Genomic DNA, 20137 nt, shown 5'->3' on the forward strand with positions numbered 1-20137 from the left:
AAGTCAAAACACTGTTGGAACACAGAAGGTTGCGTGCCTTATTGAAGGCGCATTCCTGGCCGTCCCCCAAAACCAATCGCACCCCTTCCTGAGTAGCACATGGAGAGGCTCTAGCAGCGTGCTTAAGTTCTGCATAAAGTTCCCAAAGTAATTGAGTAGCCCGAGAAAGGCACGCAGTCCTGAGACATTCCGGGGCCTGGGTGCCAGGCGAATTGCTTCTGTTTTGGACTCTGTTGGGCGGATTCCATCAGCGGCAATCTTTCTGCCCAAAAATTCAACCTCGGGAGCGAGAAACAGCACTTGGATTTCTTGACTCGTAGGCCTACCCGATCCAACCGCTTTTGTACTTCCTCCAAATTACGGAGATGGGAGTCGGTGTCCCTGCCCATGATAAGTATGTCGTCTTGAAATACAACCGTCCCCGGGATGGACTTGAGCAGACTCTCCATGTTGCGCTGGAATATGGCAGCTGCCAACCTGATGCCGAATGGGCATCGATTGTACATGAAAAGGCCTCGATGTGTGTTGATGGCGGTGAGTAGCTTGGATTCCTCGGTCAATTCTTGCGTCATATACGCAGATGTGAGGTCTAATTTTGAGAAAAGTTTACCTCCAGCCAATGTGGCAAATAAGTCCTCTGCTCTGGGCAGCGGGTACTGGTCCTGTAGGGAGACTCTGTTTATGGTAGATTTGTAGTCCCCACAGATTCGTATTGATCCATCAGGCTTCATGACTGGGACGATGGGACTTGCCCAGTCGCTAAATTCCACAGGTGATATAATGCCTTTCCGCAGAAGCCTGTCTAGTTCGTGTTCAATCTTTTCCCTCATCACATAGGGTACAGCTCTGGCCTTGTGATGGACCGGATTAGCATCCTGTGTGATGTAGATTTTGACTTTGGCCCCTTTGAAAGTGCCCACACCTGGCTGAAAGAGATGTTCCAATCGCTTTATAACTGTTGGGCAGGAGGTCTGTTCCTCTAATGACATGGCATGGACATCATCCCATTTCCAGTTTAGTTTTGCCAGCCAGCTTCTCCCCAGCAGTGCTGGGGGGTCTCCGGGGACAATCCACAGGGGAAGTCGGTTCACTGTCCCTTTGTGTGTGATAGAGAGCATGGCGCTGCCGAGGACTGGTACGATTTCTTTGGTATAGGTCCTTAGTTTGGTGTCGACCCTTGTGAGTTTTGGTCTGTCTCTCTTCTGTGGCCACAGTTGTTCAAATTGTTGAGCGCCCATGAGAAATTGACTCGCTCCCATATCTAGCTCCATGTTGACAGATATCCCGTTGAGTAGGACCCTCATCATTATCGGAGGTGTCCTGTTGTAGGAGCAGCGGCCATTGATCGTGTTAACCCGCTGTACATCGGTGTCCCTGGTACTGTCCCCACCATCTTCTGGTCCACTTTCCGACCCATCCGATTCGTATACCATCCGAGCTGCCGTTTATTTGCACATGCGGGCCAAATGCCCTGTATATTCACAATTTCTGCAAGCAGCCTGCTGAAATCGACATCCCCTTGATGAGTGCCCACCCCAACACCTCCAGCACAGACCTGTTCCATTGTTCCCAAAGAATGAGCTGCGTCTGGCTGATCTCTCTTGAGCTTCTCTCAGTTTGTAGTTGATTGCTCGCATTGTGGGTTGATGAGGTGTGATCGGCCGTTCCTGTGGCCCTTGATGGCTTCTGCCTGCTGTTGAGAGCCTGTTCTCCCGGTTGTGTCTGTGTGTGGGGGTAGCAGTTTGTTTCGTGCTGTGAACTTCTTGTTCTGATATTTCGTTAGTTGTCGTACTTGCATTGTAAATCAACCTCGTTTCTTCCCCTACCAGTGCTGCCGCCTCTAAGGTCAGGTTCTTGGTCTCTATAAGCTTTCGGAATATGCCTGCGTGGCCTATTCCTTCAATGGAAAAGTCTCTCAGCATTTCTCTCCTCAGTTCATTGGAGAACTCACATAAACTAGCCAACCCCCGAAGTTCCGCCACGAAGTCGGGTATGCTGTGGCCCACACAGCGTCTGTAGTTGTAGAATCTGTGTCTGACCATATGTAGGCTGCTCGCTGGCTTCAGGTGGTCCCTTACCAGTGTGCTCAATTCTTCAAACGACTTGCTTGCTGGTTTCTCGGGTGCCAACAGATCCTTCATTAAAGCGTATGTTTTCGAGCCACAGCTAGTCAAGAGATGGGCTCTTCTCTTGTCTGCCTTAGCATCGCCTAACCAGTCTTTGGTTACAAAGCTTTGCTGGAGCCTTTCTATAAAGTCCTCCCAATTGCCTCCCGCATTGTACTTTTCATCTGATCCGTTGTTCGCCATTCTGTGGATTCTGTAATCCCGTAACTCGTCGCCACTGTAAAGTCCTGTCCCCTCAGTACAGATTCACACGAGGCATGTAGTGAAGTCAAGGTCACTCTGGACCTGCACCTTTATTTCACAGCTCTGGAATGCTGCACTTGCCTGAGACCTGTCCTTATATACCTGTCTCTTGCAAGTGCACCCCTGGTGGTAAGATATGCTGGTGGTTACAGGTCATATCTTATTACAGTCATGTATAACATGTTAGGATACAGTTATATATAATAATGTAAGATACATGACAGATATGGTACTGCATCCCAAATGCCGTACCACCCATGCCGACAGATGCGAATCAGGAGGAAGCAGTTGCTTCTGATGCGGAAGATGTTTCTTTGGAAACGTCTTCTCCAGCTTCACCAGAGAATGTGACTTTGCCACTGTCATACCCCACACAGCAGCAGCGCTCGAGATGCCCTGCTGCAAGATAGCTTGGTGTCAATGCAGGTAGAAGGGGAAGTGTAAGTGGGAAAGGGGGGGTTCAGATCAGGGTGGGTCGAGGCAAAGGGAAGTGTGGATGCGGGGGACATTATTCTTGTTTTTGTATTGTTGACTGTTGGTGGGGTTATTGTTATTAAACATTTGTTGACTGGTGAGAGGTGTGTGGGTGGATGTCTGTATCCTGTTATATTTTAATTATTATTGACAAATTATTGTTAAATATTATTAAAAATGTGTTGACTGTTGGGGTGGGGGTGGGGGGGGGAGATGGGTGTTTATATTCAATTATTTATTTAATGTATATGTTTGTTTTTTCACTTTAATTTGTTTCAAAAAATTTTTTTAAAGTGTAATTATTAAATATTTTTATTTAACTTAACATTGTTGTGCAGTATCTTCTGGTAACATAAAGGTTAAACATCAAAACAAGGGTTGCAAACAATGGCGCGATCAGGCAAGGATAAAACGTAACTTAACGCAACTATAACTGTCACCAACGTAACTTCACGCAAAGCGTTTATGAGCTGCTGACACAACACAGTCTTACGACTGCGTAACTACCATGATGCTTTTCCTAGGGTGGGGTGGGGGCATGGGTTCAACGCCAGGCTGATTGGCCTCCCTGAGGTCCTCGTCCTCCTCCTCTTCTGCCTCCCCTCTCTCCTGAGGTGGACCGGTAGTCCCATCTGGCAATTCTTGTCCCCTCCTGATAGCTAAGTTATGCAACATGCAGCATACCAGAATGAACTCAGTGACCTGCTCAGGGTGGTATTGTAGGTCGCCTCCTGAGTGGTTCAGGCATCTGAGGCGCTGCTTCAGCACTCCAATTGTCTTTTCAATGATATTGTGTGTAGCTATATAGCTTTCGTTGTAGCGCTTCTTGGCTTCTGTCTGGGGCTTACGCAGGGGGGTGGGTCTGTCAGCTTGCCTTTCTGACCAGAGCGGTTGTGAGTCGCTCGCACTCCCTGGTTCTCGAGCTTGAATTTATTAATCAGGGTATGATAAAGTGCAGCAGACAACTGTTTTGTACAAATAAGATATGGATTTTATTCAAGAAAGCAAATAATACAAATACACTCAAATAAAACTGTAAAATCTTACAAAAAGGTTCTAAACAATGGGGAATACTTTATTACAGGTAATAAACACAACAGAAATACCTCCCACCTTCCATTCACTCTCTAACTAGGTCAAACTCTAGGACTCCAGGGATTCATGCTCACCAAATCCTTCCTTTGACAGCTAGGGCTGTTTCACAGTTTCGGGTTCCTTGGTTATAGCCGGTTTGCCTTGCCATACCCCGGACGTGGTAGAAGACCTCTGCTGCATATTGAAGCCAGTTGGGTTGAGTCCGCTGATGCAGTTAGATGCGTTTTGGATTTTTCTCTGGTGAGTACCCAGTTTCCTTTGTTAGCAATAGGGGTTTAAGTTATTTAGGTAATTTTTACCCGCTGGATAGTCTAGGCCTACCAAGTCAGTTGGTATTGATTGGGTTTTGAAGTTCTTTTCTCCAATGTCACAATGTTTCTTCCTGTGGTTTCTCGCCATGTGCTCTCAATTTTGTTGTTGCGAAGTGCTTGGTCAGAAGAGTTTTCCTGTGATGGTCAGAATAGAGTTCTTCCTGTGATGGTCAGAATAGAGAAGTTCTCTTGGTATGATAGGCCCTCAATTTAACTCTGAGAGGCTGCTTAATCTTCGCGCTAAATCTAACGTTTCTTTTGTTTAAATTTTGCTGCCCAGGTAACTGAAATTTGATTAAATGTTTTAATCTGGCGTTGATAGACTTTTCTGAGTTGATGATCTCTTGTCCATTATAGTAGCACTGCTTTGGTGTCGTGAAGTCTGGGCTGAGCCAGATGTTTCTATGCCTGTTGAAAAGGTGTTGGAATCTGTATGTGACATTTGGGTCCTGTGGGTAGGGTGGATAATGTTTCTTCCATGGTCGATTGTTTAAATGCTGATGTTTTCTAGGAGCCTGGCTATGGGTAAACAGCTCCCCCAGACAAACTGATTAGCTACTATATCCAAATTCTAAATCCCACCCCTCTGTCACTGCAGCTTTTCCCCACAGGCCCAAACATGCCTTTTAAAATCCCAAACTTGGTTAAAACTTGTAGATTTCTTCCATATGCATTTTAGGATCCCAAACTTTCTGTTTTATAGTCGCAAATCGAATTTCCTTTTCAGTGAGTCCAAACACTGGGGGGTTTCCACAAATTTTGGAATCTTACAGGGGTCATGAGCCAGCAGGCAAGGCCATATCCTTTATCCCCCAGCATCCAACCTTGTAGCTGATCTTGTAGCTGACTCTTAAACAGGTCAGAGACAGTGATCTCACACAAGATGTGCGCATCATGGATGCTCTCTGGAAAATTTACTGCCATTATTATTTGCTTGTGGTCAACAACGAGCTGCACATTCAGGGAGTGGAATCCCTTTCAGTTCCAAAACACCTCTGCATCCTGTAAAGGTGCTCGCAGGGTGATGTATGTACACTCTATTGCTCCCTGAACCTTGGGGAAATTTGCTATTCTCAAAAACTCCAAAGCCCTCTCACTCTGTGCCTCCCTGGTCATAGGGAAGTTTATAAAGTTCATCCTGCGAGCATAAAGGGCTTCAATCACCTGTCGAATGTGCTGAGAGATGCTGCAAATGTCGCCAGCTGAGGCCTGAAAGGAGACCGATGCATAGAAGGAAAGTGCCGCAGACCTTAACCTTAACGGGCAGTGCGGTCCTGATGGTGCTGATAGGCTGCAGATCTCCCTTAATTAGCTGGCATAGCTCACTGATGACCTCCTTTCTGAAGCCCTTGTCCGACAACGCACATGTTATCGGACAAGTCCACGTATGATCGCTTATCCCTGTAAATGCGTTGGGTGCAAGGTCTCCTCCTCCTCAGCAGTCTGCCACCTCTTTGGGCACATTTTGTTCTTCAATGAACCTTCTCCCACCTCTATTCTGCAGCAGGTGAGTAGTCAGCAATACTGGCTGAGAAATTACAGGCCCATTACTATAAATGCCCTAATATGTCTTCAAAATTATTAAATTGCCCTCTACAAATGCAAAATAAACTCACAATTCACCACAATGTGATTAGATGATTGTCAAGATTTTAAAACGCCCTTAAAATCACTCACAAATTACTTCAATGCTTCCATCAGCTTGAAGCAGCCTTTTATTAAAAGTCCTCCGATTTACAAAATGGCGTCCATACTGCTGGGTTAAGGTCATGTGAGTGCAGCTTTTCTTGAGTGTCTTTTTGGGTGAGCAATTATTTGGGTGGTATATGGGTGAGATGCCGAAAAAAACGCTCGGCGATAATCTGGGCGATATTTGGGCGTTAGTTTCCATTATAAACAGTATTCTGGGCGGTGCACAAGTGATGACGCCAGATTTTATTTAAAAAATATGGGCGGGCGGTTCAGCTAATTCCCAGCAGTAATTATATGCCAAAAGTTCCACCGGCGATAATTAGGTGTTAGTTTCCATTTATAATTAAATATGGGCAGTAAACTGAATTTCGCCGGTTATATGGGCGGATATATGCCGAAAGTCTAAGAACTTATCTGGTGGTCTGGGAGGTTCGGCAACTTGCGGTCCTGGGTCTCTACATGTCGGCCTGCATAGAGGCCCACGTGTCCCAGGAACGCATGCCCAACCAATGAAAATGGGGGATCCCTATTCATACTTAATGCTGAGTTTTTACGGAGCTGCCATAAGTATGAATGGGAATACCACCTTAAAAATCCACAAACATATGAAATAAATTTTAAAACACAATACGTATTTAAAATTAATTAGAATGACATTTAATTAAATATGTAAAAATATATTTTTTTTTGAATTTTTAAAAATGTTTTAACGGGATTAAAAAATAAACATACCTTAAAGGACAGAGTTTTTAATATATAAATGAGTAAAAAAAATATTTTTCTGTTTTTTAAAAACTCTTACGCTGGTAAAAGCAGGCCTTGCCTTACGCCCGTTTTGTACGATCTGTCGAGGATTCTTGACAGGTTGGGCTGGCCCACGTGATCCCAGTGATGCGTACGAAACACATACGCTCCTGGAATACGTGGGCCTCCACGCAGGCCTACACATCGAGGCCCAGGACCAGAAGTCTCTGTACCTCCGTGACCACCAGGTACTTTCATAGATTCCCAACGCTCCCAAACACAATTATCTTTGAGATGAAGTTGCTTTGCTTTTCTGAGCCTTATTCGGACAGGTGTCCTGGTCTTATCCGCTAATGCTGCTTTGGTACCAACCTGGTCCAGGGTGACTCTTCTGTGAGTGTTCCTCTTCTTGCTTTCCCATGGAGAAGCACTTGGCCTCTGCTTGATGGTTCTCCATGACCGCATGACTGGAAAGGCATGGCACAGTATGTTGGTGCTGCATCCTCGCCTTCAAAACAATATTTTAATCATTTGCATCAGAACTAGTTTCAGTTTCTAACTTCCTGTTTTATGACTACAAATACAATTAAGCAGTGTATACATATAGCCTCACTGCTGATGGGATAAGCTTGTACTTCAGTTCCTTTCCTGGGAAAATAGTGATGATTAGTTATGAGGCTGTGTTGCGATTTCCCTTGACAATATCAGCAAATACAGACAGCTTAAGCTATTCCTTGTGCAGTGTAGTGCTTAAATTCCAGTCAACCATAACAATGTTTAAGCATTCAAAAAATTAACATTTTGTGAGCTCAAAGTATACTGCCTCTGGCCAGGAGTGTGATTAACAGAATATGTTCACACATCTTCATAGTTGTGGTTAGCAGAAGGATTCCACACTTATTCCAACAAGGCATCTATTTATTTTTATTCATTCTTGGGATATGAGTGTCGCTAACAATGTCAGCATTTATTGTCTTCCCTAGTTAGTCTTAAAAAAGTGGTGATGAGCCACCTTCTTGAACCACTCATCATCATCGTAGACACTCCCTCGAAATCGAGGAAGACTTGCTACCACTCTCAAAGTGAGTTCTCAGGTGGCACTCCAGTCCAATGGGGAATTACAGTCTCTGTAACAGGTGGGACAGACAGTCGTTGAAGGAAAGGGTGGGTCGGGAGCCTGGTTTGCCACACGGTCCTTCCGCCGTCTGCGCTTGGTTTCTGCATGCTCTCGTCAATGAGACGCGAGATGATCAGCACCCTCCCGGATGCTCTTCCTCCACTTTGGGCGGTCTTGGGCCAGGGATTCCCAGGTGCCGATGGGGATGTTACACTTTATCAAGGGGGCTTTGAGGGTGTCCTTGAAGCGTTTTCTTTTCCCACCTGGGGCTCGCTTGCTGTGTAGGAGATCTGAGTGGAGCACTTGCTTAGGGAGTCTCATGTTGGGCATGCGGAAGACGTGGCCTGTCCAACGGAGCTGGCAGAGTGTGGTCAGTGCATTGATGCTGGGGATGTTGGCCTGAGCGAGAACACTTGACGTTGGTGCGTCTATCCTCCCAGTGGATTTGCAGGATCTTGCGGATGCAGCACTGGTGGTACTTCGCCAGCGCTTTGAGGCGCCTACTGTATATAGTCCATGTTTCTGAGCCATATAGGAGGGCAGGCATCACTGCTACCCTGTAGATGATAAGCTTGGTGCCAGATTTAAGGTCCTGGTCTTCAAACACTTTCTTCCTCAGGTGACCGAAGGCTGTGCTGGTGCACTGGAGGTGGTGTTGGACCTCGTCATCGATGTCTGCTCTTGCTGATAGTAGACAGACACGAGGTATGGAAAATGGTTCACGTTGTCCAAGGCCGAACCGTGGATTTTTTTGACCGGGGGACAGTCCTGTGTGGCGGGGTCAGGTTGGTGGAGGACCTTTGTCTTATGGATGTTTAGCGTGAGGCCCATGCTTTTGTACACCTCGGTGAAGGTGTTGACGATGGCTTGGAGTTCGGCCTCTGAATGTGAGCAGACGCAAGCATCGTCTGCATACTGTAGTTCGATCACGGAGGATGGGACGACCTTGAATCTAGCCTGGATGTGACGTAGGTTGAGCAGGTTCCCATTGGTTCTATAGTTTAGTTCCACTCCAGCGGCGAGCTTGTTGGTAATGAGATGGAACATTGCAGCAAGGAAGATCGAGAAGAACGTTGGTGCGATGACCCCAGTTGGGACCTGGATTGGCTCTTTTGTGGATCCGTTGGTCAGGATCACGGCTTGCATGTCATCGTGGAGCAGGCAGAGGATGGTGACAAACTTTTGGGGGCAGCCAAAACGGAGGAGGATACTCCAATAGTCCCTTATGGTTGACAGTGTCAAAGGCCTTTGTAAGTCAAAGAAGGCCATGTAGAAGGATTGGTGCTGTTTCCTGATTTCTCTTGTAGTTGTCGCGCGGTGAAGATCATGTCTGTTGTACCCCTTAGTGGATGGATTCTGTATTGTGACTCTGGAAGGAGCTCTTCAGGCACAGGGAGAAGACGGTTGAGGAGGATTCTTGCGATGACTTTCCCAGTGGCCGACAGCAGGGAGATTCCTCTGCAGTTGCCGTAGTCGAACTTCTCCCCTTTTTTGAAGATGGTCACGATTCCGGCATCTCTGCGATCTCCTGTCATGCTCTCGTCCTTCCAGACAAGAGAGATGAGGTCATACATTAGTGCCAATAGTGCTTCTCTGCCATACTTTAGTGCCTCAGTGGGGATTCCATCTGCTCCTGATACCTTGTTGTTCTTGAGCTGATGGATAGCCGTTTCTACCTCGTGCAAGGCTGGGGTTTTGCCGACATGGTGGCGGGTAACATGCGGCGGGATGGAGTCGAGGACACTCGTGTTGAAGGCAGAGTCTTGATTGAGGAGATCTTCGAAGTGCTCCTTCCAGCGGGCCCTGATTGCCTCGTCCTGAATCACTACAGCCTATGTGGTGAAGGTACTCGCACTGTGCTGTGAGGTAGAGAGTTGTAGGATTTTGACCCAATGATGATGCACAATCAATGATATATGTCCAAGTTAGGATGGTGTGTGACTTGGAGGGCAATCTGGAGGTGCTGGTGTTCCCATGCGTTCACTACTCTTGTCCTTCTGCTTGGTAAATGTCGTGTGATTGGAAGGTGCTGTCGCAGAAGTTGCTGCAGTGTATCCTGTAGATAGTACACACTGCTGCCACAGTGTGCCCATGGTGGAGAAAGTGAATGTTTTAAGATGGTGGATGGGCGGCTCATCAAGGTGATTGCTTTGTCCTGGATGGTGTCAAGCTTCTTGAATGTTGTTGCAGCTGCTCCTATCCAGATAAGTGGAGAGTATTTATTACATTTCACAAACAAGAGAGGTTTATGCTTCTGAGGGTATTTAGTGTGTTCACATGTTCCTGCGCATGAAAAAAACACCAATTCACCAACCTTGAGAACAATCGGTTGAACCCTGTGATTCAATAACAATAGGCCGAATTTTGCTGTAGCGGTGCATCTACAGCATTTGCCATTAGTTAGACCTGTCATTGAAAATTTAGGTTTTAAAATGTAAATTCTGAAAGTGCAAGCTGATAAAATCGCAGCAAGGGAAGCAGGGCACCTGGGAGCTGAATGAACAGGGCAGCCAGATTGAAGGATTGTGAAATTAACAGTGTGAAATTAACAGTGCAAAGACTGAGAAGGAAGTGTAAATTAGAGTAGGTGATTTCAATGTTGAATCAAGTACATAAAGAGAAATAGAGAGCGGGAAAGAAAGATTGGATTAAGAGAGATAGAAAGGAGAAGCAAAAATTATTTTAAATTTTACATTTTAAAAATCTCCAACAACAATTAAAACCTGAAGGAATGAGGTTGTACTTGTAATAGTTAATTTTCAATGCCAGAGAGTTTGTTTGGCAGTAATTAACGTCGTTAAAAGGGTACTTGGACTGGAATAGACAAGACTTAACTTTCCGTGGCAATTTTAATTAGTTTCTACCACACCAGTACAGCAACTTCATGCCATTCAATGCATTTTAATAGTGAACCAAACAGTGAGATGCTGTTTTCGTGAAGCTAATGGCGGAGCGATGCAAATCGGACAGCAACTTTAGGATATTTTGATTTTAACCACATGTCTGGCTCTCGCCTGAAGTTGTTAAGCTATTTCCACATAAATAACGGAGTGCGCCATTCGCCTGACCGTTATTTTGACAGGAATATCTGGGCCATCAATTCAAAATTCAACCAGTTGACATACCGAGGTTATCTTGAGAAGGAGCCTCCTACTCCCTCTTCTGGAGGAGAGCAACATTGCACTCTGGTGACATTGCATATCTAGAATCTAAGATAAGACAGATTTCTTTTGTTATTTGGCTAAATTGTTGGTGCAAGTCAATATCCAGAATATAATTTTTAGATCCTTAGACAATATTCGTTTTATTATTTGTAAGACTTAGGTGAACACACCATTCTTTCACCACTGTGACTTGCCCAAACTAATGGGATGAATGTCTTTTGGCTGTGGTGATCCTATACAAAGTTAAGGCAGCCTTAACCCCAATCCTGGAAGGTGTGGCCCACAGCACAACCTTGCCTGTAAAGTGGTACTAAATTGGCAATTTTAATTAGAGAGCCCATAAATAAAAAACAAATTCTCCAAATCTTGAAACAAAAACAGAAATAGCTGAAAACACACAACATATCAGTCAGCATTTGTGCAGCAAACAGATGGTTAGTGTTTTCAAGTTCGTAACCTTAAAAACTGAAAGATAAGAGCTGAACAAGCTTGTTAATAGAATGAGTAAAGAGGTGGGGATGGGGAAATGTAGACAAACAGAGAGAGGAACTATCAGTACGATTGTTGGATGATTTAACAGATCATCTGAGTCAAGTAATGGAAAGAAGCATTAAAAAAGTGTAAAGGAACAAAGGATGTTTAAATGGCTAAGGTAGTGTGAGGCTTAATGAAAAGACAAGAATATGGGAAGAAATAGGGATCAGATTTGAAAATGAACCAGAGGATGCTGGAGAAGTTAATTTCCTGGCTGGTGTGGGAAGTAGCAAAATTTAAATCGTTGCACGAAGGGGTTTTTCTGAGTTTGGGGTAAAAGCTACTTGTTGGGCCAGAATAAAGGGAGTTCGGCTTTGCATCCAGTCAACTCTATCTGACCTGGGAGATGTTGATGCTGATATTGAGTACCCACTGGAAAAGTATTCCATTTCTCAGCACTAACATCCTTTACCCCTGAGCACAGAAAGTGACCAGAAATAAAAATTCAGTAATTTGAAGTTGAAATAAAAATGTGGAAAGGGTACTTAGCCTTACTGTAACAATATGAAGTTTAAAAAAAGACCCTTTATTCCTATGTTGGTTTCCATAAGTTTGTTAATTTAATTGTAATATTGCTCACACTCAGTACAGTTTTTAAGAATAATCAATAGAGTTACGAAGCAACTGAATGGAATATAACTTGGCATTTGAAAGGCTGTTTCCAGAACAATAATAAGCTAATGTCGATATTTTTATATATGAACTAAGTTTCCCAAGAAATGAGGATGCCATTGTGGTAAGATGCGGAATAATGGTTCTAATAGCTGACTGTGAGTTCCAGATCTCAGAGAGGATGTCTGGTGGGAGGGAGGGGGGAACGGAGCAACTGAGCTAACTAAATGCTTGTTTCCTCACCAGACAAGAAGAATTCTACCAGCTTTAGATTTACTGGCAAAGGAGTAGCGTATGCAGAGTCATGGGAGAAGTTTGTGGAGCAGCGCATCTTAATGTAGCGGGGGGGGGGAGTTGTATGGGAAGGGGAATCAAGAAGGAGTGAACTATCAAATACAGGTTGAACCTCCCTTATCCAGAACCCTCGGAACTGGCCTGTACTGGATAAGGGATTTTTCCAGACAAGCGGTGGTCACGTTAAATTGGATGGTTTAAGTACTGAGCAAGGGGATATCCGGGCTGACTGGCTGGCTTGGGGCTGGGAGTGCGGCAGAGAGATCATGGTTTACGGGGGGGTGGGAGCGGGTGGGGAGGCGGTGGATCGCGGGGTCAGGCCAGCAATTGCGGGAGTCGGCAGCGAGGAAGGACTTCAATTTGTTCATGTTGGAGTTTTGCGCATATGCCACCCAATGGCTGGGAATGGTTCCGGAGAGAGGTGGTTCCGGATAAGGGAGTTCTGGATAAAGGAGGTTCAACCTGTACTTTGGCCCGGAATTTGCGGTCAGCGGCGAAGCGTGGCGATCACTGCTGACAAAGAAATCTGCCCAGAAAGATCTCTCGATCGCTGTGGCAAGGACTTTAGGTTTCTCAAAATTAAATTGATTGTAGCGGTGTCAATAGCGGAGAGCAGCAGTGATGTCATGAAGCTATCTAAGCAGCCAATCACATTGAAGAATATTTTTTTTATTATTTTAAAAATCTAGTAATTTTACATCAAAATGGAGAAATTTGACAATCCACAAATGTAAAATTTGTTTTCCAGGGCCAGTTTCATATTTATATAATGAGGTTAACCTGCATCTTGGATGCAAAAAATGTAATGGGTTTGAAAAACATGCTAATCTGGATGTGACACAAAATATTCCATATTTCATATCAGAGCAAAGCCTATGGCTTTTTAATTTCTAGCTATGTTTTTTGGGCAATTTAAGTTGGGTTTAGTCAGTCAGTCAGTCAGTGGCTGGACACACAAGTAAAAACTGAAAGCATCTGGTACTAGTCAAGAATGTATTAATATGCTAATCTTTTGATTACAGCTTTGCCGACATGCTTGCTTTGTTGAGGTCAATGGTCACTTGTTTCATGTGGGGTTTTATAACTACATTAACAACAACTTGTATTTATATGGGCCTTTAACGGAATAAAACATCCCAAGGTTCTTCACAGGAGTGCTAGCAAACAAAATTGGACATCGAGCCACATCAGGAGATATTTGGTCTGATGACTAAAACTGTATGTATGTAAACCTCACCAAAATGTAAGACTTGCCACTCGGGGGCACACCTGTGGGAGACCTAAAGGTTACCGGCGCACCCTGGGGCAAGCAGGTATAAAAGGTGATACACCGTGCTGCTTCTCCACTCTGGAGTCTGAATAAAGAGACCAAGGTCACAACAGTTTGAGCTTGCAATACAGTCCTGTGGATTTATTTTGAACATAACAAATTGGTGATGAGTAACGGATCACGAACTTTCACGCGGTAATAGCTGCCGTTGGTATCCTTGAGAGATTTGTTGAGGGTGATGATTGGGAAGCCTTCGTTGAGCGCCTCGACCAGTACTTTGTGGCCAATGAATTGGACAAGGCTGAGACGGCGATCAAGCGCAGGGCGATTCTCCTCACCGTATGTGGGGTTCGATATATGGCCTCCTCAAAAATTTGCTGGCACTGGTCAAACCAACGGACAAATCTTACACAGAGCTGTGTACGCTGGTTAGGGAACACTTCAAGCCAAAGGAGAGCATTCTGATGGCCAGGTATCGCTTTTACACGCACCATCGCTCCGAGGGCCAGAACGTGGCGAGTTTTGTCGCCAACCTAAGACGTCTTGCGGGGCAGTGCGAATTTGCAGGATCCTTGGGGGAAATGTTGCGGGACATTTTCGTGCTTGGAATTGGCCATGAGATCATTCTTCGCAAGCTGCTGTCTGCCGAATCCCTAGATCTGAGCAAGGCCATCACGATAGTCCAAGCCTTCATATCCACGAGCGATAACACGAAACAGATATCTTCACAGAATCGAAGCTCACCGGCAAGTACTGTGCATAAAATAATGTTTTCAGCAGGCAGAACGGCACAGGGCAGAGCCCACATGACCACAGAGGCCAGACCTAGGCCTAGAGTGACTCTGAGTCCGCCATGGGGCGTGAATGTTCATCCATTAGCACCATGTTGGCGTTCCAGTGGCAGCCATAGAGCTCATCAATGTTGATTCAAGCCCTACGTGTGCAAGGACTGTGGAACAATGGGGCACCTCCAGCGAATGTGCAAACGATCTCTGACTCACCATGTGGCAGAGTCAGGAGAGAACAACCAATCCAGCGAGGATCACGATGAACGAGCAGGAGAGGCAACTCATCCTGAGGATGAAGAGGAAGTATATGGGATACACACCTTCACCACCAAAAGTCCTCCGATAATGTTAAAAGTTGAACTTATAGGCACTTCAGTCTCCATGGAACTAGACACGGGGGTGAGTCAATCAGTTATGAGCCAGAAGGCATTCGAGAGGTTGTGGGGCGACGAAGCATAGCGACCCAAGCTGATCCTGATTCAGGCAAAGCTGCGCACCTACACCAAGTAACTGATACCAGTTACTGGTCGTGCGGACATAAGAATAGCCCATGAGGGAGCAGTGCACGATTTATCACTGTGGATTGTTTCAGGTGGTGATGGGCCAACGTTGCTTGGTAGGAGATGGATGGGGAAGATTCGATGGAACTGGGAAGATCTCTGCGTACCTTCTCCGGCGAACAATGTCTCCCCTTCTCAAAGGCTGAGCAAACCCCCACTTTCAGCTGAATCGGGCATCGAAGTGCAGATCCATTTGTGGATCCCCGAGGCACAGGATGTTCATCATGACCACGAGGAGGTGAAGATCAACCGAGCAGTGGTACAGACGCGGTACCCACCACCCGAAGCCGACGACCTCTTCATGGCGATGGAATTGACTCCAGGTCGATCATGCAGAGTGGGACTCCAGCCGAAACAATCCAAACACGTCTTCCCGACACCAGAGGCTAAATCCCTGGGGAGGAAGATCGCGACAGTCGGCTCACGAACACGTACGAGAGTGCGTCCAGACCACAGGACGAGAGTGCGTTCAGACCACGGGACAAAGGTGCGTCCAGACCATGGGACGAGAGAGCATTCAGACCATGAGAGGTCGCCGCAACAGAATGGAGGAATGTGTCGCCCAGCAAGATTTGGGGCAAAGGTAAAGGGGCGGCCGCTGAGAAGGCCAGGAACTCACTACTTTCCAATAAGTTGTTTGCACTATGTAACCCATGTGAGCGATCTTTCGCGGCCAATGATGTACCATTATATGGGGTCGGGAGTACCTTACAACAAGCCAAAGTAGCGGGCGAACCCCAACCAGTTGTATATGTATCTAACAAAGTATTCGTAGCAACTGATGTGTTACCGCACAGGGTCGGGAGTGTTGTGTAGCAAGCAAAAGTAGCGGGCGAGCCCCAAACTAGTGAACATGTATCCAATAAGTTAACCAAGGCAGCAGCCTGTATTCACGGACTAAAGAGACGTACCAAATCGTGTCCAAATATGTGCTGGAATCAGACAAGCTGCTCATCCCACAAGTTTGGGAGAGCAGAGGCACCATTATCAATGTGTTGTTTAGAGAATGTCTAACACTGTCTGTGCACTGTAACATGATCCGCCACGGGCCAGGCACTGAGAACGGCACGAATGCCCTCAGTTGGCTACCGTTGCCCACCACTGGGGTGGAAACGACGCAGCTGCAGACCTACTCGCGGTCATGGAAGTGCTAGAAAGCGAGGGGTCACCCGTAACGGCCCCCTCAGTTTAGGACCTGGACCAGCCAGAATCCCACGTTACCGCCTGCCAAAAGTGAACTGCAGACGGGATTTTGCAACCTATACATCGCAAAGATGAAAGGCCCATCCCAACATTGCAAAGTAAGGCAGGGCGGCTACACACAGTCGGTGGTCCGGGACCTCCATACTACGGCCCAGGATCCACGGGGACCACTAGGCCTCACACCACTACCGAAAGTCTCAAGGACATTGTGGCCACCCTGGGCTTGCGAGACCTCTAGGTCAGCGACAATAGCACGGAGCAGGCAGCCCAAATCACTAAACCAAGCACCACGTGTGTCATGGTAGACTCTCTACAGACCCGGCTATCCTGGGTGCTACGCAGTCACCAGACAGAATCGCTCAGAACTGAGCCTTCCGTATGCCATCAGCAGAGAATGCACCATGATTGCATGGCTCCTCAATGCAGCATCAGAATAAGTCCCCAGTTGGGCCGCTAGCACCACATGAACCAAAGGGGGGTATGGAGTGTATGTGATGAAAACGGAGCGTTTGATTGTGAAATCATGTACCGGACTAACGTGTAAAGCATTTGGACCAGACCAAACTGCGAGCTGCAGATAACGAGGAAACACTGCGAAAGGACCTGGCCCCAATCGACCTCGCCGTCAACCACATGGATGAACCCACCACATCAGGACTTCAACTCAGGTGATCGACCCGGGGACACAGGGCGCCAGATCGCCTCAACTTGCAAACAACTTGTATATAAGACTTTGGCGGGGGGAGTGATGTTATGTATGTATGTAAACCTCACCAAAATGTAAGACTTGCCACTAGGGGGCACACCTGTGGGAGACCTAAATGTCACCTGTGCACCCTGGGGCAAACAGGTATAAAAGGTGATTCACCATGCTGCTTCTCCACTCTGGAGTCTGAATAAAGAGACCAAGGTCACAACAGTTTGAGCTTGCAATACAGTCCTGTGGATTTATTCTGACCATAACAAAAACCTTGATCAAAGAGGTAGGAATTAAGGAGCATCTTAAAGGAGGAGAGAGAGGTGGAGAGGTTGAGGGCGGAAATTCCAGAGCTTGGGGCCTAGGCAGCTGAAGGCATGGCTGCCAATGGTGGAGCAGTGAAAATTGGAAACGTGCAAGAGGCCAGAATTTGAGCAGTGCAAAGATTAGGGTTGCAGTCCGAGAGGAAATTACAGAGATAGGGAAGGGCAAGGCTATGGAGGGATTTGAAAACAAGGATGAGAATTGTAAAAATCGAGGTGCCAGTGTAGGTCAGTGAGCATAGGGGTGATTGGTGAATGGGACTTGGTGAGAGTTAGGATACGAGCAGCAGAGGTTTAAATGAGCTCAACTTTATGAGGGAGGCCGGCCAGGAGAGCATTTGAACAGTCGATTCTAGAAGTAGCAGAAGTGTGGATTAGGGTTTCAGCAGCAGATGAGCTGAGGAAAGACTGAGACAGGCGATGTAGGTGATCTTGGTGATGGAGAGGATATGGGATCGCAAGCTCCACTCAGGGTTAAATGGGATGCTATGGTTGTGAACTTTCTGGTTCAGCTTCAGATTGTGGCCAGGGAGAGGGCTGAAGTTGGTGGCTAGACAGTGGCTTCGGTCTTCCCAATATTTAAGTGGAGCAAATTTCTGCTGATTCAATACTGGAAGTCGAACAAGCAGCATGACACATGGAGTTATATGAAACACCTATTCGATTGGAACTGCTGACATTTTAATGAATATGTGTAGTAAACAGCGTTAATTGGAAATTGAGATACATTTAAAATTTCCTTTATTCCTGATCAAACTTCAAAATGTATGAGGGTATTTTGGGGACCATGTTCCCAGACCACCAGTCCTTCTAAGGTCATCAAAAAGAAGGTAGAAGAGCAGAATTCTTTGATTCCTATTCCTAACAAAAGTATTTAGGAATTCAAACAGGAATTATTTCAGTTAAAACATTGCCAATTGCTGCATTTGCCTTGCTATTGCTTTAGATAAACCTGTTTTGTAGGTTTTGGCCCACATTGCTGTCAGACAGTGTTTTTGTTTTCAGGAGGCTAGCAGATCATGAAAGTGCTTGGGACCAATCCAGTAAGCTGAAGACATTAATAAAGGCTTTTGTTCAATCTCCAGGCATGTTACATTATCAGATAATGCTTGTATAAAGCCACAATCAAGTTCATATGAAGTGAGGGTTCACCTAAGGTGGTCTTTGGCACTGAGCACAAGGAAAATATTGGAGTAAAAAGCCAAAAGTATACACTGAAAAGTTGTATTTGTTGCACATGCACGAATTTTCACTTTAAGCACCACCTTGTATGGTTCACTCCTTGGTCTCTGCTGAATTAGCTAATCTCTGTCAGAGTGGCAGTGGGGAAAATACGAGTCCCAAGCTGTGGAGGACAACAAATCAATTTGGTTTGCTATATTTCATGGCTAAACACTGACCCACATGTAAGGTAAGTGCGTATATCATCTTAATTGCTTTGCTGGCAGTGATGTTAACTGCATGACATCATTAAAGTTACACTATTTTCTTAAATTGAACTGCTTCTGACAATGTCAAAAACTACATACATTTTGTAGAATGCTTGAAATTTTAAATTGATGTCAGGTTCCACATGTACGCTGAGGCCACATAGCTCTACCTCTTCACCATCTCTCTTTTGTGTTGTCAGACTGCTTGTCTGGCGTCCAGTGCTGGATGACATGCAATTTCCAACAATTAATCACTGGAAAGACCAAAGCTATTGGTCAGAATGACAAATGAACTGGCAGCATTCATCATCATTCCACCTTTGAAACTGACCGCAACTTCGGGATTTGGTGCATACGCAGGCGCGTGTGGATAGCTTGAGGTTGTGATCAGTCAATGACAGCTCTGAAACAGGCTGTGCCCACCCCCGCTGCCACAGAGCCGGCAATCTGTGCAATTGGCCAAATCAGGGAAACTGACTAAAACTTAGGCTCTTATGCAGTAAGTACGCTGTTACATTCCTCACTAAAGGTTAGACAAAAAGGAATTAGGTGTAACTGGGGGGTTTACACTGTTATTACTACTAAACAAGTGTCAAGGGCCTGGAAAACTCATTTTCATTTTGTGCGGTGTGAAATTTGTCCATTTCAATTAAAAAAACTTTTTTTTTTAAAAACTGTTCAAAATGTTTAAAACTTTTTAAAAGTTTATGTATCTTTAATTCAGAGTTACCTTTTCCCCATGTGAGAGCCCCAATCTTTGTTTTGCTGTCTCTAACATTTAAAAAAAAAATTAGAATTTTAAGAGCTTACTTACTTTTCGCTGTTTTTGAGAATTCTGTAATTTGATGGCTGCTTAGACAGCCTGTTGTTGTCACAGCAGATAGCACAATGGAATCCCCATTAACTTCCGTTGATTTGGATTGAAGGCCAAAGTTCTCGAGACAAATCCTTGTGCGAAGCATACTCGGGCCAGCAGAAAATGCCTTTGCTTCGCTGCTGACCACAAATTCCGGGCCATTGTTTTTGACCCCTTTATTCTCTTGCCATTGATTCTGTCGCCCTCTCTCATCACTGTCTCAGGCTGAACCTCTGCATCGACTTGATCCTGAGCTGAGCTTCTGACTCAATCTCCTCTCTATCACAAAGTTCACCTGCACAGCATTGCCTGCAGTTTATCTGCTACTAAACCCTCAACCATGCTTTTGTTAGCTCCAGTTTTGCCTATTCCATTGCTCGCCTAGCCGCCCTCCTATTTTCCACCCTCCATAAACTTGACCACATCCAAAATTCTGCTGCCCATATTCTGACCTGCACCAAGTCCCACTCATCCATCATCACTGTGCTTGTTGACCTACATTGGTTCCAAGTCTACCAATGCCACAATTTAAAAGTTCTCATGCTGGTGTTCAAATATCTTCATAGAATTTCCCTCACTATCTCCGTAACCTCCTCCAGCCGTA

At 45.6% G+C, this 20137-nt stretch overlaps 1 protein-coding gene across 5 annotated transcripts in view; it reads left to right on the forward strand.

The window, feature by feature from the left end:
* The window catches only part of LOC139276702 (bis(5'-adenosyl)-triphosphatase-like), a 1572769-nt gene that overhangs the window by 74669 nt on the left and 1477963 nt on the right, over positions 1-20137 (forward strand). The gene's annotated exons all lie outside the window — the stretch shown is intronic.

Source organism: Pristiophorus japonicus, chromosome 12 (genome assembly GCF_044704955.1).
Source record: "Pristiophorus japonicus isolate sPriJap1 chromosome 12, sPriJap1.hap1, whole genome shotgun sequence".
NCBI lineage: Eukaryota > Metazoa > Chordata > Chondrichthyes > Pristiophoridae > Pristiophorus > Pristiophorus japonicus.